We start from the raw sequence: 20,390 nt of genomic DNA, 5'->3' as shown, positions 1-20,390 counted from the left end.
GATGTGGGCAGGACCCAAGTGAGAAAGGGCAATTTGTGGCAGCCTTGGAACAGAAGTTATTTTTGAAACAAAGGAACAAAGTTCCTTTGTTCATTTTTAAGACATTTCTTGACTTGCATTACCCACTTCTCCCTTTTCCATTCCCAAGGAAGTTTCCATTAATCATCCCTCTAATGGAAACACTTGTGTCTGATCACTGAGCAGTGGACACAGGCATAGTCTTTGGGCATGCACTGAACAAGAAGCCCAAGGGAAGCCTAGCTGAAAAGTTTGGGAAAGCAAGGATGCCTTTTTAAAATAAACTTTGGAGAGGTCAGCAGGACAGCAAGGGGTCAGCACCAGGCAGCTATTGGGTGGATGGCACAGCAGAAAGACAACAACACTTGTCATTAATTATATCTGTTGGAATGCTACACATTTTCCCCCCCAAGTGGTAGCACTCCAGACATCCAAGCGCAATCTCTCCCACGTCCTACTCGACCTCAGGAAGGGCACACACCAAGAAGCTTTCATACACTAGAAGCCAAGAAGTAGCTAATACAAGTGGAGGTTAAAGAATTTAAATTGTCCCTCCACTTTGAAACATTTTTCCGCTAGTTTAAAGTCATCCTTCATAGCTACTCTACCAGTGAAATACATAGTCTCTTAGAGCTAAATATGGCTAGATTTCTGTGCCCAGCCTCAAGCTAAACAAAACTCTGACTTTCTTTGAAGAGGAATAACTACTGGGAACCGGACTGCTCAGAACAAGAACTCCATTCATAAAATTGATCCTGCAGGATCCTAACACCACGTACCACTTACCCGGGTCTAGATGTACCAAATTTTCAAAGGTGTTTTCTCCTGTAAACATTTTTTGAAAAATGTCTGCAAATGCTAGAGTGCATCACTACAGGTGATGCTCTTGCAAAACTTAGAACTATCCTTATTTATAAAGTTAATTGTTTCATAACTAGTAGTATCTTTTATTTTTACAAACTCCCTAATAAACTGTTGATTGGAGAAGAAATGGAAGGCTAGTAATTAATGGATGGATCTATTCTCACTTAACCCTGAACTCGCCAAGAGCATAGTTAAAGTTCATTGTCTATTGTGAGCAGGAGGAGACAGGTTATCTCTGGAGCACGATTTATCCTGTCCTAAACAGATAGGTGGTAGGAATCAACCTCTGGAAATGCTTCTCTCTGCACTTTCACTATAGAGAAACGCATAAAACTAGCCCAACCTAGAAGCATGATAGGTGTCTGAAAGGTATGCAAGATGTTTTAGTGACTATATAGTTTATGAGGAAGCTTCGGGTATTAGAACTCCAGCATAGCAGTTATAAATCATAGTAGTTATAAATCATGGAACAATATTACCTGTCCATGTTGTGAAAATTTCTGCCCATTTCTGCAGAGTGGTCTGAGATGTCTAAAAATCAGCTTGTGGAGTTCTTTATATGGAACAAAAAAGCAGGATCCATGGCAGGGAGGGGATGATGCTGGAGTGGGGTGTCCCCTGTACACTGCAGAACCCTGTTTCACACTAATGGAACTAGACAGCAATAACGACTTAAGGAAGATCAACCTGGATATGCTAAGCCTTGTTAATGGCTTCTGATTATTAAGTGGGGAAGAAAAGAAAAGCTTGCACTGGGGCTGCTGAAAAACACTTCACTACTCTGTGGCTTCAGAAGAATTTCCTCTATGATGCAGGGTAACCCCCTACCCTAAATCCATCTCTTTAAGATCGCAGTAGAAAATAATGTATCTTTTTCTAGAGAACAAGGGGATCTTTAGAAAGAGGGAAATCCTCCAGTAGATAAAAAAAACAGACCATGGCTGTGTTTTCATTTGAATGATGCATCTAAGAGGGAATACTCAAACTGAGTGTTACTGTTTGCCAGTTCAAGAACCAAGAAGGGCTCTGAACCCACAGCTTTGGAGCCCAAGTTAAGTCACCAAATGCTTTTGAGAACTTTTATTTAATATTTTAATATTAAAAAAATATTTTTAATATTTGCCCACTTATAAAACATGGGCAAAAGTGGGCTTACTCTACAAACAAAAATATTGTAGAAGGAAACATATGCCTTGGTAAGTAAGGCACAGTATCCAGAGGAAAGTATTAATCATGTTTTTATTGAAAAAAAGATTCATTGAAAAAAACTACCCAATGCTGAAAAAGTAGTAGCAGTGTTCAAGGAACTTGTTAGACAGATAAAGAACTCCGGTGACCCACAATGTTTGACACTCAGAGGTCTGTTCTTCAATCCCAGCATTGAACAAGAGGTAAGAATAGAGACTAGAGACTAAGTTACATGTAAGAATTTAAACAGCAACCCTTCCTGCCTTCTCCTCAGAAAACAACAGCAAACAAACCAAATAAGGAGCCTGGTTGTGTTGATTCAAACCATTTACAAAACTGCAGTTCTGAATTGTGCTTGTATTAACCAGAGGCCGGATGCCAGGCTTCCTTTCCTATTTTGAGAAATTCATCATAGCTGGAAACAGCTTCTACAGAAGATGGAGACAGGCCTAAAACACAATGCAAACACAACGAATTCACTACTCAAAACCCCAAAGAGAAGTGAAAAAGACACCCGACCAAATCACCAATTTCAAAAAGAAGCACCCTCAGGTAGCAGAATTCATTCCTACCTGAGAACTCATTATGAAAGCATGTTAGCCCCATGCCCAGGTACGCTTTCTTCAGATTAGCTCCTCTCCCTCTCTGACAGTGTGCATTGCTTTTCTTGGTCTGGGCCACTTGGACCAACGATGAAAGTTACAGGTTAGTAAGATTTCTGTTCCATAGTTATAGACCACATAGATTCATCAATTCATAAAGCCAGAAGGCAATCTGAGTTGGCGTTAGTCTGTCCTCCTGTAGGCCCTACTATGATAGTGCTGTCCTGGTGTGTTGACCAGAGACACCCTGTCTTCACAGAATGTCAGAGACAGCAGCTTCTTTTCATGGGAAAGCATTTTTCTGCTCAGAACTCATTCTTTGTCATCTGAATTTGGGTACCTTCAGATTTTTACTATTGGTTCTTATTATGTCCTCCTCAGCTGGATTGAAGAGTCCCTTAGGAACCAAAAATTTTTTCTTTGTAAGTACTGACAGAGTCAAGTCAGTTTTTTCCTTTAGACATGACACCAAACAAGCTTTCAAGTCTCTCGCCAGAAGGCATTTCCCTTACTTACTCTAGCAAATAATTCTTTTGTGGCTGTTTTCTGAACTTACCTCAGTGTTTCCATATCCCTTTAAAAATGCTGACATCAGGACTAGATGATTTCTTCCAGCATCAGCTTGACCAATGCCATATACAAGGACATACCTTGTAACTCATACTTACTATTACCTCTGACATTCATGGTGAAGTACTGTAACGGAAACTTTTATTCTGTTGCCCATCTTATACGACCGCTGATCGGTTACTTACTTTTAGGCTAAAATTCTCCGTTCTGTCAGCATGGCTTTGATCTCTTGTTCCTTGATGAATAATCGTGTAGTTAGCTGTGTCAGGATGCACTTTGTTGAATCAGCTAGGCTTACTGCATTGTATTCTACAATTTACCACCATTTAACACCCTGCTGGTCGTTGTGCTATCAGCAAACATTACCAAGAGATGATTTCATGCTTACTTCCAGACCACTGATGAACATACTGCATATAACCCAAGACTGAAAATTAAAACTGAATTTTGAAGTGTTCATTTCTGCATAGTGTAGAGAAAAAGCAACAGATTCTATCATGCACTGGACACATTTCTCAGGATTAAATCAGGAAATGCTGTATAAAAATAAAAGGTCAGGTCACGTTTTCTACCCAAGTCTCCAGTTTAGTATAAACTAATGATAGGATTGAAGTGAAGATATTTATATGTGACAAGAAGACACTGCAGGTCCAGCTATCTGATTTCTGTGCAGATTAGGTACACGGACCCTCCTTTTTGAGCCTAGTACATGGCACACTCAGAATCCATGGCCTTCTAACACTTCTTTGGCCGATTAGGCTTAAGGAATACGTATGGGATCAAAGTCTTGAACTGTGGGTACTCATCTGCTGCATTCTCAACAGAGAGGAGAGGAGAGGAGAGGAGAGGAGAGGAGAGGAGAGGAGAGGAGAGGAGAGGAGAGGAGAGGAGAGGAGAGGAGAGGAGAGGAGAGGAGAGGAGAGGAGAGGAGAGGAGAGGAGAGGAGAGGAGAGGAGAGGAGAGGAGAGGAGAGGAGAGGAGAGGAGAGGAGAGGAGAGGAGAGGCGAGGAGAGGCGAGGAGAGAGGAAGGGATACCTAGCCCACACCTTTGTACAATGTGAGAATAAAGTTGCATATTGCCAGCAAGGTAAGTTATCAAACCAAGCCGCAAGCTTTCAGTACTATACGCGTTGTTAACACAGAACCCCATATTCTGCTGAACTGAAACAGTTGAAAGTGTCCAAAGACATTTTGCCTACTTGTGGTGGGTTGACTCTGGCTGGCAGCTGAGCTCCCACCCAGCTGCTTGCTCGCTGTCCCCCAGGGGGATGCAGAAGAGAACTGCAATGGCAAAAGTGAGAAAAACTCATGGATTCATAAACACAGTTTAATAAGTGAAGAAAAAGGAGATAAAACCAAGTGATGCAAAGGCAATCACTCACCATGTCCCACAAGCAGATTGATGCTCAGCTACTCCCCAAGTGATGGTTACCTTGGAAAAACTCTCCCCCTGTTTTATTGTTGAACACAATGTTATACAGCATGGAATATCTCCTTGGTCAGTTAGGGTCAGTTGTCACAGCTGTGTGTCCCCCCAACCTCTTGCCCATCCCAGCTGCTTACATTGGGGCAAAATGAGAAACAGAGAAGTCCCTGACCCTGTGCAAGCACTGTGTTACCAACACTGGTTTTGTCGCAAATCTAAACTGTAACATCACAGAAGCTAGTATGAATAAAATTAATTCAATTCCAGCCAGACTCATTATACTACTGGGCAACAATGGAGCGATAACAGGTACTGAATTCAGATGATGAAAGCAAGTGGTTAGCTTGCTAACAGTTCTGCTCTAGCCCATGTGGGTGTTTACCTTACTTGGCTATAGAGTATATAAAGTCATAAACAGCTGTATATCCTGAATTCAAGAGCCTAAGACTGTAGATTGTTATAACTAACATAGCTATGAATGCCCACCTCCTCTAAACAATACTGTGTTTCTTTCAAGAAAATAAAAGATATCTGTATAATAAATGAAAGGGCTCTTTCCACATGAGATGAACAAAGGCTTTCTTAAAACTTGAGTTGTGCTTCACTGAACTTGTACTGCATTTTTAAAAATAGGTTTTTACATGAAACTGATTAGTCTTTATTACTTTACAGTCTTAAACTTCATGCTCTGCTTGCTTCAGTATTTGAAAATCAATTATTTCAAAGTATTAATGTTATGAAGAGTTAGTTGCACAGATTATCCTAAAAAAGACTGTTCAAAATGTTCAGACTGCTTGAAATTATTTAGGGTGGTCTTACTTAGATGTAAAAACAATGACTATCCTTACATCTTACTCTTTTATTAACTTACCAGCTCATGTTAATTCTTAAAACTCATGTACTTACATACTACTCACTGTATAGTAGCAGCCTGCACTGTCTCAATGACAGGATATTAAATACCCTGCACTCTGTTTCCATTTAGTGTAGAAAGGAATCTAGGTCTGTTGCATCCAGAAATGGAATTAAGTTATCAGAGAATATTCATTTCAACATTGAGAAATGTTGTGGCTTTGATGAAAAATCTAATTGTGAAATAAAGTTAAAATAAAAATAAGATAGAATGTCATCTATTAATTTCAAATAGAGTATTAGAAATATGAGACAAAATTAAGTTCTGAAAATTCAGGTTTCTGCATCATCCTCACTCAACTGTGATGTTATTACTGGCCAAAACCACTTGGTTTTGTTCCCATAGCTTAGCTAAAAGTTTATTTGTTGATATATGATCCCAGAAAAATCATTCTTTGAGTAGGGATGGGAAAACAGCTTAGACATCCAGCCTTTCCTCTGGAAAGGTTTTCTAAAGGCTCCATTGCTTTGGTCAGACTTTTGTGTCTGGGCTCATAATCTGGGAAGAGCAAAGCCATGAATCTCCCAAAGTTATTATTTTATATAAAGTGACCTGTTCTCAGGCTGTTATTCCAACCAGGGAGGCTGGCAAGAGAGATGAGGGTTATACCTACCTATAGCACAATAGGCTCTTCTCACTAAGCTCCTGAAAGCTGAAACATTGTGGATTTTCTGTCTTATAAATGTAAGAAGAAAAAAGGGTCAGGTAATCCATGAATTTAAGTGATACTGGGATCCCATTACAAGCAGAAACCTTTGGCCCTTTCTAAGTTTTATGTTCCATTGCCTGAAGCATTTCTTTGAATTATTTCTTGCAGAGTTCAGCATGTTGAACAATGGGATTTGAAGTTTGGAGGAAGAAGATTTGGATACACTGGAATTATTTGAGATGTGAACATCAGGCAGGAGAATGGCCATGCTCCACAGACTTCCAGCACTCTTCAGGGCAAGACCCAGCACATTTCACTCCCTTGCTGACTACTCCCAGGGTCTGCATCAGAGCAGTTCCCAGGGTACATACGCTGAACGCCGAAGTAGCAGGTATCTGCTGCCTGCTCCAGGGGTCTTGCTGCAATGCCTCTCCCAACCCAAGCGCTTGGATTATGTCTGGAGAAAGTCAGAGTGGAGAGGAGCCAGGAGGGAGGGCTGCTAAGCACCTGCTTCTTGTCCCTGTATGAAGCTGGGAGACAGCCAGAGTGTATACTAGCCTCAGGAGCTCAAAAGCTCAGAAGTGATTTTTCTAAATAGTAAGGTCAAATATTTTTGCCAGTAGTTTTATCAAATGGATAAGAAAGCTGGAGAAAGTAGGTGGTAAGGTGTTTTATTAATCTGACCGTACAGATCGAAAATTACTTTATTCTGAATTTTGCTCTTTTCTAGACCTGCCAGAAACAGGGTATTTCTGAATCCAAGATTTCCACACACAAAAACCCATCAAATCACATTACAAATATGCAGGCAAAGGAGCTCTGTCATATTCAATTCTCATTATTATTAACAGTGTCCATTCTCAGTGAGATTTTTTTAATTCCTTGTTAAATTTGAAGGAAGTAGACAGGATGGTTTTGAAAAGTGCCTTTGTGTTCTTCCATTTAATATTAAAGCTGTTTTGGGTTTTTTTTCCTCTCTGAGGAAAGAAGCACCACTTCTTTACGTTCTCTTGAAATACTTTTTTTCTCACTAGTTCTGATGAAACTTCACTACTTCTGATGAAGGAGGAAGTGGAGATGCCAACATTTGATGCTGATTCAGAGGCACCCACCACATGTTGTAAAAGCTGCTGCCTAAAAGGGATTATGTGTTCCTTGAACTATTATACACTTAAGGAGACACGAATAAACTTCCAGATTCCAAAATGATAAAAAAAAAAAAATACTCCCACAGAAAAGAGAAAAAAAAAAGAGAACCAAAAAGAAAGTTGATGAAATGGAACCAACTCATGCCAAATTTTGCCAACACATTTTATATGAATAAGATGTCAGATGTCCTGGAGTTATTTATACAACTAGTCTACAAACAAGAACTGTCAGTACCAGAAAAAAAGGGTTTCATCTGCTTTTTTTTTTTTTTTTCCCAGAACATTAACAAACCTGTAGCAAAGAATAATCCAAAAAGACTGTTGTGTTCAGTAGATTATACAACGAAGAATCAGAAGACTAGTTTGATCTGCTATAAATTAGAGCAGCATTGAGGCTGATTAAGTCATGCCAGAGACTGTACAGACCATACATGTGCAGTCTTCTTTGATTTCATCCTCCACATCCTAGTTCAGAGGGTGAAAAATATCTGAAAGGAGACCAACTTTTCAGAGCTTTCTTAGTTAGATTTGGACTATGGTCTATTACATAGGTGTGATGGTCACTTTTTGCTGAGCTAGCTTCATTGTCACTATTCTCAATCACCTCTTTTAAACACATTTAATAGCTTCAGGTCTATTCAGTTCTTGGTAAGTGTAAATTATTATCTCCTTGCTGTGAAAGGTTCAGACAGAAAGAAAAGTTAGACCCTTAACTTCACTAGTCCTTTGCATTTATCAGAGGATTTTTTAAAAAAACAAAGAACTGTAGTAGCTGAAAATCTGAATGCAACAATCCAGGAATTACTGAACCAAACTATTTCATAATATATTGCAGTTCAGTTTCAGTATAACCCTAAGCTTTATTGCATTCTTCTCTTTAGAAGCAAATCTGCCTTAGGCATACTATTTTTGACAGTCTAGAGTACATCCTCCATAAACCTAAATTCATATGGTAAGCTCTTATTCTTAAATCCAATTTTATCCTTATTTTTGGGGAAAAAACTCAAGATAAGGATCAGTTTCTACACTTTCCCTTAGCTGCTTCAGAAAAAGGAATGCAAACTAACAAAGCTTCTTTATTTCTACTTATTATTCTAATTACTTATCCGCAGTTTGGATCGTGATTGCTTCTATTTATACTGGAAGCCTACACATTGCACTATTTCTGCATGACTGCTTGTCAAACAAACACCTCAAACAACGATAACCAGCTCCCTTTCATAATTAGAAATTCAGAATTTTTCAGGGGAAACAAGCAAAACATATTTTTTAGATAGAAGGTGACTGAGCTGCGAATTGGAGCTGTATACCTCAAATTTAGTAACAGAGACAGCTAGAAGTAAAACAGAGTCCTAAAATAAAGATCAGGGCTCACAGTACATGAAGTAAACTTTTGGTAATAAAGCATATTTACACATGTGAAATATTCAAAGTTTTTAATGTTACGCAGTATGCAGCTACACTCGCTAGACATACTTTAAAATAACTTCAACTGATCCTGTTCTGATTATAAGGTTACCCACAATTAGCATGAAATGAATGCATTTTTTTAATAGGGAGAACAATGAAATTGTATATAGGTAGCTCCGTCTCTGTTTTGAAGGGTCATAAGAAAGAGGATGAATGCGAAATACCAACTTTCATTTACAAACCAACCAACATTTTAGGTATCCTTATAAAGCCTTTACACACGGTACAGTTAGGAAAACAAAACCTGCACATCATTGCATGTTGGGAAACGATGCAATTAAGTTGAAGTGACAGTCAAGTTTCCTTCTGAAAATTAGGGTGGCTAATGGGGAGCATTGACACAAACTGGTTTTAGCCTCCGTGTAAGAAGCTGACGTGCCAGTGACATGCCCTACAGGTCTGACTTGCAGGCTGATCCGCGTGACAAACATCCTCCTTCACACACTGCAGAGCAAAGTAGCACTAAGGAATTACTTGATAGAAAGTTTGTCAATCCCTACAAATCTGGGCAGAAAGAAAGGCAGAAATGATTTTAAGAGAGCAGTACTTGGATTTCCTTCCAAGGAAGCTAACGTAATGCAGTCCACTTGTTAAAGAGCCTGCTGTGGTGAGGTGTTGAGAGCACTCCAGTTCCATGGGCTGCAGTCAGCGAGGGATGCTGAACACGTTTCAAACTGCACCCTGAATCATGCAGGCATCCAACATGCTCACGACATTTCTAGGAGTCAGCTCAAAGATTTGCACATAACCAACAGCCACACAAAAAGAAGGCTGGAGTGTATGGCAAGATCTTTAATTGTTCTGAAACACATCAGAGAACTTTACATGCAACTGCAAAACTTTACATATCCAAATGCTTCAAAGCTGTTTGTAAAATACTACTGCCATGCTGTGGGACTGATCCTACTGTCATTCTTCTTCCACTTCAGTAACCCCCTGCTGAGAATCTGAGAGTGCATTGGCCCTGCAGCGGCTCATGAGATGGCATTTATTGAAAAATAGTAGCAGAGAAAACAGGGAGCTGTAGTTAGAAGATGCTGATGTAAGTGTAACTCCTTCAGATGCTAACGAAGGCATATGTATACAATTACAATATTTTGCAGGTTCAGATTTGTCCTGTCATTTGCTCAGCCTGTCTGCTCCAGCTTAGCAGTTTCAGAAAGGTGAGCATGCTTTCAAACAGGTGATGTGACACCTGCGAAACTCCTCTCTTGTCACCAGCCCCTTCTTCCCACATTCATCCTGCATGAACAACCAGCCCTGAATATGTTATCTAATCCTAGAAGCTCCTTCTCGACTAACTTACTGACAGTTTTGGTCAGACAGCTGCTTTATCTTACCCTATGCTCAGGGCTCAGTCGCACCCACTTTGACTGACAACAAGAAGCAAATGCATTACCCCGTTAATCTTTGAGATTGTCAGAATGATCCACAGTGTGGCATGTTGGCAGTATGGTTAAACTCAGACCTTCTGCTCCAAAAGCGAATGTCCCTTACACTTTAGATAAAGGAAAGCCTTTGCCAAACCCCTACTACAGCAATGGTTATACAACTATTTCTTTTGGTGCCAACTGCTTAAGTAGTTCTTCTCCACCCCCCATCACCACTGCAGCCTTTGTGCTGGTCCATTAATAATGCTGCTACAGGTGTCTATCAGGACGTATCAGTGACTTGCCTACAACTAATTTACCAGAAAAAAAGAAGTTATGCTTTCCCATCTCATTCATCCTACAGGCCTGAAGAGTTGCATCAAGACAAGGGGTGGTGCGTCAGGCGTAGATGTTAAGTGTCACCACTAACAGATGGTTTGTGCAACCATGCCCAATGAACTACATTAGAAACATGAATCACTGGGAAAGTTAAATCAGTTACATAGGCTGACTCACAACAGAAACCACAGGTTTATTGTGGAATAGTGCAATTGTGCTATTCTCTACAGAATACCAAGGCTAGTTTGGCAAGATGGCTAAGCTGATCTAACACCGTGTCACTGCTAAAATTAGTTATCCAACCTCTTGTTCCCCATCCCAGGAACATGCTCCTGCCCCAGTCTTCCACCATCATGGGCACCTGGACCCCCAAGGGCAGCTGTAAATCAAATCACATATTCTTGCAGGGTTCATTTTTTCTAGCTCTAGACCTCTGCACTGAGTCTCTGTGGGGGCAGATGCCTGCTCAGAGGACCCAGGGCAACCATGCAGTTGGGAGCAAGATGGTAGGAAAGAGATGAAACTGCCTTTTTTGGTAGCAGCTTAGCAATTAAGTTGGTTTAGCTTTAGTGTCAAACTACATAATGACTAATGAAACACAAAGAAGTACTACCTGTCTGTCAGTCAATCCTCCAGTGAGCGTAAAAGGGTAAGAAGGTTCATTCTCCTGGCTTTAACGTGGTGGCATGTGTTAGAACTGGGCAAAGAAAGTGGATTAATTTCTGCTGAGCTGAGACTTTTGGGAGGATAACAGGCATGGCTCATTAGTTCCAGTAGAGGTAGGGGAGGGGAAGGTGGCTTTTCACCTAAGGGCTTAGGTAAACACAGAATTTTGCAGGAAAGTGCTTTAAGCAGTCAAGCTTGAGAGGAAACTTCACACTAAAGTTTGCATCTTAGCTGTCTTTTTAGCTAACAATGGAGATACATTCTACGGAAATTACACATATAGGATTAATTCTGTTTAGTCTCTATCCTGTGCAGGTTTTCATTTTTTATAGTCTTTTATAGATTCTTTGGTAAAAGGTTTCTGAAATGCAGCTTCTCCCAGTTGGTGGTTTGATAATACAGACTTTGGCAGTAACACCAGCTATAGAGTAAGAAGGGCTGATTGGGCATCCCTCTTAGCCTGAGATTTCCCACTTCTTGTAACTGCCTATGCACTAAACGAGAGAAGCTAGGCTGTACAGATGAAGGAAGTCTTGTAATGAAATATTATGGTGTTTGGAAGCATGCTCTTCTAGTCTGAATACCTAGATCTAGTGGAAGGTGTCCCTGCCCATGGCAGGGGGGGTGGAACTAGATGACCTTTAAAGTCGTTCCAACCCAAACCATTCTACGATTCTATGATAATTCTATCATTCTATGAATACAGACACAGGAACAATAACAAAAAAATAATTAAATTGAGGTGAAAAAAAAAAAGATTGTATCCCCTCAGATTATTTCTCTCTCTTTCTCACCTTGCCCACATCACTGCCTCAGCTGAGGGGGTGCTCCACTCCTCCCGCTGGGGCTGCAGCACCGTGCAGGCAACAGCTTAAGGTTCCCAGCATGACAGGAGACAGCTGTCTGACTCTGTAGGTGGTCATATGGGAGAAGAAAGACCAGGATTTCATTTTCTAGTCTTAAGATTTGTTGTCTATTTAATCTAAAGTTTTGTTTCCTAAATATATGAACAGGTTTGGATAATTTTAAGGTATAACAGTAAGGCGTATCTGGAATTAAGCTACCATTAATATGATAGGAGCCTAATTGTTTATAGGGAGAAGTACAGATCCATAGCTCTTGCATCTTATATTTAATCAGAACATCGGAGGTTTCATTAGCACCTATTTTTAAGTAGTTAACTTTTTGACTGGTTATAACTCTAAAGACCTGTTTAAAGTCAAAAGATCCAGTGAATTTAATCCCAGTCTTCGAGGACTACACACAATGTGGCAGGAACTGGGGCCATCCGTTACATGGGTAACACTCTGCATAGCCAGTGCTACCTCCATGGACATACAGCAAGCTTGATGGATACAACCTGAGAGGTCGTCGAGAGCCTGAGCAGACCTCAGTGTGACAGGGGGAACAACTTGTTTAGCTTTTTTAGTCTGCATATAGGTCTAGCGATACACTCACCACCCCAGTTAGCAGCTTGCAGCACTGCAAGTAGACTTGAAGCTAAGCGCTTCTTCACTGGTGACATGTTTTCTCCCGAACAAGGTCTGTCAAGCCAGTTTTTCTTTTTAATTCTTCTAATCCAAGATTTGCGGCTAAAGTACTGCCATTATAAATGGGATGAAACTGTAACTTCTCTGTTGTGGAATCCAGCCCTTCAAAGTTCAGGCAGTAATTCCAGGTTGTTTTATTACCCAGTATTGCTTATTCACCTGTTACCAGCCCCACAATGTTTTCATTCAACAGAGAAAAAATTGCTCGATTCCTACCTCTCAACAAACAGAAATTAACTGGCTTGCTTGCAACCATGCATGAAGACATTAGACCCAGCTGCTGTATATCTACAGCGGGCCTCAAGTTAAGATTAAAGCAGTGTACAGTGCCAAGTAAATTGACCTAACCAGCAGTTTTCTCTGGAAAGAATACTGAACAGAACTGTAATATACCTCCTCTAATTTTCTTGCGTCAGCAGTAAAGATAACATTAGGTATTTGCTTCACATCATTTACAAGGGAAAAATAGCTTGCATGGGAAAATGTAGCAAGGAGCTGAAGTGGTAAGAGAAAAGACTGGTGAAATGCAGGTTTGCGGGAAACAATCTGGGACAGAAATAGTGAAGTGCATTAAATCCTTTCTTTGGCGTCTGCTTTCTCATGGGCTACACCACACAGTAATGCGCTTAAAAAGAATAGCCTGTACAAAGTGGTTTGGGACAGGCTCCTGCTTCAGTTGCATAACCTTACTCCAGGAGAGAGCTTGCATGGGATGCAGAATTTATTCTGCTTCCCTGTACAAGCACAGCACTGGCAGCAGAAAGCCCCCATGTCCCACCAGCATCCTCACCTGCCACCCTGAGGCTGGGTTTCCACGTGGTCCCCCCTCCAGCAGCCAGCATGGCACTGAGGGCAGAGACTGCTGATTATGGCAGTGTGGGTCTGTAGTGCTGACACTTGCCTACCCAGATCAAAACTCGCAGCTTCCTTCACGGGGGCCTCCTACAGACATCACATTTGAACAGCTGTCAATCACCCATGTCCCCAGCCAGATTCATGCAGGTGACCTACAAGTGAAATATTTTCCCCTACTAATCCCTAGTAGCCATCAAGGGCTCTTTTTAACAACATAAGACGTCACTATGTCAAACAAAAATGGTACTGATTCTGGTTATGAAGTGAAAAATATTGTTTCTTGATAATTATTTATATCAAAGAAGACAACCAAACCAGTGACCTGTCCTTTGCCTTTAGTTTTCTTTGAGCCCTTCTGCAATAGCCATGGGAATCATGGTTCTCTAGGGCCTGGCTCCTCCACAGCCCAGCAGATGTGCTGTCTCATTTTGCCTGTGGTTATGCTCTAGTGGACAAAGAGCAGCAAGAAAGATGAGCATTGAATGGCCAAGGGGACCAGGAACCAGAGAACACTCCCATCTCCTGGCTTTGGAGGGGTGATAATGGGATGGGAAAAATCTGTCTGCTAAATATGGTCTGGAGATAGCATCATCAGTGGGGACTTCTTAACCAATGCTGAAGGCAGAAACCCAAACCAAAACATGAGCTTGGAAGTGTGTTAATGTTCAGATACTCATAGCCCAGCTGATATGCCAAGCCATGTACTTGCTCCCTCTGCCAATAAAATGATAAGTATCTAGATACTTGGGATTACACACGAGAGAGAAATCTTAATTAATTCAATATGGCACCTTTATGTTGCTTATTTTATAGGACTACTCAAATGCATACTTTTAAAATACATAAATGTATTCCTTCTGTGTGAAGACAAAAATATGGCTATTGGCCCTCTGTTGAAAAAACAGCTTATGTGGCAATTTTTAGCTAGATTTGGTTTAAAAATGAACTATGCCCATAGAAGAAATACATCTTTTTCTAAAGAGAGACTTTCAAAGAGCTTTATGAATATTACCTAGGCATTGGAGCCAAATATTTCACAAAAAGAACTTGGAAACAAAATACTGGTATTCTTTCTTGGATAACTCTCAAACAGAGGCTTCTGACTATAATAGTATGCAGCACTTGCATGATATGGACAATTGCCTTGGGACTGAGAAATCAATTCTGCAAAGCACTAAAAATGTTGAAGATCAGCACTTTGCGGGATACCACCGATATTCTTTCCAGGACCAGTCAGATGCTGAGACATCCAAACTGCCTTAGTGCTACCGATGTATTTCAAATGTTAAATGTGATATGCAGATCTGAGTATCATAGTAAAATGATTGTTCCCTCAAGCACCTACAGATAAATCCTTTTAAGTCTCTCCTGCAACAGACCAGTGTTTGTAAGCATACAAGAATTCGTCAAGAAAAGCTGTGGATTAATTTTGTAGGTCAAGGTATATGCACCATGCAAAACTGCATAGTACTGGGGACAGTTAAATCTATTGTTTAGGAATTAATTAATTAATTTTATAGAGAAAATACTTATGAAAAAATAAGCAGGTAGATGTTTGTGGCTTAAAAAGATCTAATGGTAAATAAAGGATCTATTTCATAAGACATACATGGACTACAGTAATTTTACAATGTCTTAGATTGCTTAATTATTCAGAACAACTTAATCACCAGTTTTTCCTATTCACCTGCAACACTTCTGAAACAAGCTAATACTTACGGATTAAAGCGGTGTTCCAGATGAGTAACGAGAGCCCAGAAACTTTATGGTGAAAATTTAGAAGAGGATTAGCATGAATAGCTGAGTCAGTGCTGGTTGACTTTCGAATACCTGCCCGTGGCTTGGTTATATTTGCTTGGTTCTGAAAAATCAGTTTCTCTGATGATTGTTCTTTTAAACCAAAGCATCTACAATCACAGGTCACTTGCAAATCTATTCTCTCTTCCTCCTAATGTTTTTTGATAACTACACTTTCTACACTTCTAACTACCAACAGTGAACAGTGAAGAGAGAGTTTCTAAATGTGAATCTTCATCAGCAAATAAATCATTGCTGTGCCACTTAAATAGCTTCGCCTTTGGCATGCTAAATTTTTGTACTCTGATAATATTTTGGCATGATCCTTTAATTATTCTTGCTAAGAACACAAATAATTAAATCATGAAGCACTCCAGTTTCTTGGTATTGTTCCAAATCAAAGGCAATATGACTATATGCAAAACATCACTATTGCTGTTACAATGTAAGTAAGGCAATAAAGCCCCAATAAAGAGACAAAAAGTACATCACTACAGTGTATTAACTCTGCAAAAAACAAGTGGTCAGCTTCATCATCCCCTGAAAATAGGGAATAATAAAACCTGATATAAAATGCCTATATAAAGGCTGAAGAAGTAGCAGCTTTCCTTTTGGAGTTGCTCAAACTGTCTTCTACAGTGCAACTGGCTTTCTGTGTGTTTGGGGAAAAGAGGTCCAAAAGCTTTGTGAATTATTCAAGAAATCTAGAAGTATTACAGAGGACGTGCCCCAGAACACTTTGTCCCTGGCTCAGAGCCTCTGCTCAGCAGCACAGACTGAAGGAAAGCATAGTCTGAGGCTCTGTAGTTGGTGCCTACTGGTGATTATTTTCTTTGCACAGATCTACAGCACCCGCTTGCGTTCTTCCTGTAAGTGTAGTGTAGGTGCAGAGGAGCAGTCTTCTCCAGACTCCTTCTCTTTCACCATGCTTTCCCTTTCCATTCTGATCTCTCTGGACACATGGATTAGGCAGAAAAGGCAAATGCTGCAGGCCACAAACTGTTTTGTTCCTGCCCATAAGGGAGATGCACACATGGAAAACTCTGGGTTATGAGTGGAAGTCACCACCTACCTGTTGCTCTGATACCGTTGTATAAATGGTGAACCGGGACTATGGTACATAAATAGAAATAAATGCTTAGTGCGTCCTTGGAGCCAGCTCTGCACAGCTCCTTTTTCAGCTACAAACTTATCTGAGTTATGTGTCTGAGATAACTGTCTGCTGCTATGTCATCTATCTGCTGCCAATACAGCCACAGTCTGTGGAAAGGAACTGGGAACTGAGGCTAGCAACCAAATATACAAGTATAGCCTATTTCATAGAGCTTTAAGCACTTGATTAGGCATAGTCCATGAAACTGTAAAACTGAAGACTGAAAAAGATAGATGCCTGGCTATGAGACTGCCTACCAACCTTAGCATGGTCCTATATGTATGTTCAGTATGGCACAATCTCTAAATATATGCTCATTCCATTTCTGACTAGCGCCACTCACAAGATGGGCGTATTCAGAAGAGTAGACCCAAAGTTCCATGATAAAGAAAGTGGCAAACTGTAAGGATGCCCTGGAAAGCAGTAGAACCCACGAAGCAGAGCACAGCACCAGCATTTATACTTCCAGGTTTGCCACTGGCATGGTGGCTGATTTTTAGCAAGGCACTGAGCATCCTCATCCTTCACCTCCCTATCTGTAACATAAGCAGAATGATACCAGCTTACTTGGTCAAGTATTTGAGATAGATATACCAGTAAAAAGGGATATGCAACAAGCAGGTCTCTCTTTTAAGAGAAGGGAGTTACACACCTCACACAACCCTCCCTCGTCAATGGAAAGATTGGAAAAGACTCCACACCTTTCAGTTGAAACAAATCTAAACATTCCTAATCCTTGGATCGCACCTGGAACTATTTATTACCAAGATCTGATCCTGTGATGGGATTAGTTCAGCCTCAGTGTTACAGTAACTCCACTGTGGTTTCACTCTTGTAACAGGGAATAAAAATACATACTTCTGGAGTTATGTTTCATATTAGATGGTGAGCATATTTGTACGAGCCCTCATTTTCCCATTCAGCTTCAGAGGATCCCGTTACAGAGTTTTGTATGGTTATTTTCTACTTCTGCATTGGGTCAAGCTTTCCCCAGGGTACACTTCTAATTCATGGTCTTCTACATTATTATTACCCTTTTGACCTAAATGATTAGCCAAAGTTTGAGGCCCTGAGGGTTGTTTCTATTAGGAGGAGAAAATTATGAAGTCAAGCATCTTTTAGGCATATCTAGTTAAAAAAACACCTCCAAAGCCACACGCCCCCAACTTCACTCCTGTTTTCTTGAATGCAGGAGATACACAACAACCAAAACCAAATTTCTGCCATCCCTTCCTGAAGGCTTTTCAGCCAGCATGCAGACCTTTGTGGGACCGATTCTTTCTTTCTTAATTTTATCTATTCTTTCTAGATATCTAAATATCTAATTCTTTCATTCTTACTTTCACTTTCTTGTCTTCCTTTGAGGCTTTTGCTACACTTTTTCTCCTGCTTTCTCTGTTTTAGTTTCTTTTGCTTTTGTCCTCTTCCAGATACGGAATCTCCATAAAGATTAATTTAATATCCAGTCGTACCCTTCTTCGACCACATTCAAATGCCTGAGTGTCCCTACATATGCTTTTGTTTCAGGAGGTGAAATATGCCTGAGATTAGGGTGGAGGCTGCTATTGTTTGAACTGCTGCTAGCATGAGCTTACCTGTTCCTTAAAGGAAGGATGTAACATTCACCAAATTCCATGGTACTTCACCCAAACATGCATGCCTCAAATTCACATTTTTGGAAAGCTGTGGAGACCCTTCTGGTTTGCCTACATACCCAAATCAGCTGGCTCCAGAGTCTGCAGTCAAACCAACACTAGTGCCAGCGGTGTGAGTGAAGGAAGCAGTGCTGTCCTCTCCCAGCTGCATCTCCCACAATACTTGCAGGATAAGCAGCTGCAATAGCTCAAAGAAAAGTGTGGTAGAGGGTCAGGAATGAGAAGCCAGGAGTGGGGGAAAGGCAGGACAATGTTTTTGGCACTGGGGTCAGCACACCTGGCTGGAGGTATTCGTCACACTAGCTTCATCCATTGAAATCTCCCTGAGCTTTGTGCAAGCAGAAATGCTTATATAGTAGGTGCCACTAGCTGCCAGTTCTAATCTGAGAATTTGGATAGGAACGGTATGGAAGGGCTGTGACTTTTTAAATTATGGCAGTTACATAGATAGCATTAGGGGTGTCAGTGCTTTCTACCTGCCATATTTAAACATCTCTCCAAATAAATTAGAGAACATAACAGAAAACATGCTCATGATGAATTCTACCTTGATCCTGCACTGACACAAGGGGGTTTTGGTATTCCATAGCCTTAGCAGCTGGAACCCTTAAAAATTTTAAGAATGTAGGAACCTCCAAAAGACCACTGTGAAAGTGAAGTACAATTTACAGAGTGACTTGCCCAGTGTTAATGGTGGCATTTGTGGCCCAGCACCCTTGTGCCCATATCCCCTTCTCCTAGCCCATCTGATTACAGTGCTTTCCTCACAACGGGACTCCAACTATTATCTTCAAAGGGGAAAAACGCTGTGTGAGTAAGCTGTAAAAATAGCTAGAGAAGCACATCAGAGAATGCCCTTCTATTATTTCCTCTTGCAGATGCACATTTTCAAATAAATCTCCAGCATCAGTTCTTGAGGCAATACATGCAGCATTCTCTAAACTACTTCAGCGGTTGTGCTATACCTATAACCCCAAACCATAACACAAATATTAAAGCAGGAAAAGCATGCATAAAATCTATATTACCACATTAATCTCAAAAGGACATTTGGCTAATATAAAATTCAGCATCATCTTCATTGATAGTTCAGGGAAATAAAGTTGTAATAAATTGCCGCAAGGCAAAGTACTAATGATTGAATGAGGCTATGCAATTAAGATGTAACTTTTAAAATCACCTCTGAGGTTAAATGTAGAAGAATTATGAGTAAAAGGGCAATTAAACACCAGACACTTCAATCTAAGGTCTCCTCATCAAAGATTCAGTTACCTAAATTGTTTTTCGCCATTTCAGAGGAAGAGCTGGGTGTAACAATATTTCATCCCCCACAAGAGGAAGTAAAGAATACTCTTTCAAACAAAAGCATTACCAGGCTATCAAAATCTTTACAAAGAAAAATAAACTAATCAAGATTGATCTACTAGGGCTCTCAAGTTTCCGAATTCCTAAATGTTAACATTAGGTTATAAAAGGGAAAAGAAGCACAAAATGTAGCCATTATCATCTTCGTATCACAACCTCAAGTAATATATATCTTAATGAAATGTGAATTCCATGAGCAGTGTACTTGATATTTCTGTAATCTGTAACTTTTTTTGTATAATTTCACATGCTGTATTTAAAAATAATTTCTTTCTGAAATCTTTTAAGATTTATTTTTGAGGAGAGAGATGCATTCACTTATGCTCTGACCCTGCAGACCTTTACATATCTGACTGACTTTAGTGTATGTGTATATATATATATAGTGTCTCTGTTGAGTAAAGGTATTAAAATTTAAATGTATTCAACATTGTGAAGCCGATTAAAGTTTTCTTCAAGGGACACATAAAAAATCTAATACTAACTAAAAAATTACACTAGCTGCAAACTACAGTTGTGCATGAAAATTACAAAAATACATTTTGTATAGTATTTAAAGAGTAACCTTTTTTCTACACATTTCCTTTCTCTTTCCAAGTGACAATGTACTAGCACATTGGTATAAATCAGTATCAGAATTTCATATTGTCATACCATAGTCCATCCAAAGTTTCCAAGGCATGTTAAAATGCATCAATTTAATAACCTGACTTGTCTTGTGAGGTTTTGTGCCTCTATTTCTAGCAGAAAAAAATGGGGAAAAAGGAATATAAGAAAAGAGGTTTCTCACCC

General features: G+C 40.1%; 1 protein-coding gene across 4 annotated transcripts in view; it reads right to left on the bottom strand.

The window, feature by feature from the left end:
- Positions 1-20,390, bottom strand: part of STAU2 (staufen double-stranded RNA binding protein 2) — a 177,393-nt gene that overhangs the window by 21,693 nt on the left and 135,310 nt on the right. The gene's annotated exons all lie outside the window — the stretch shown is intronic.

This window comes from Falco biarmicus, chromosome 3, assembly GCF_023638135.1.
Source record: "Falco biarmicus isolate bFalBia1 chromosome 3, bFalBia1.pri, whole genome shotgun sequence".
NCBI classification, from domain to species: Eukaryota; Metazoa; Chordata; class Aves; order Falconiformes; family Falconidae; genus Falco; species Falco biarmicus.
This window is presented reverse-complemented; position numbering and strand designations above follow the sequence as displayed.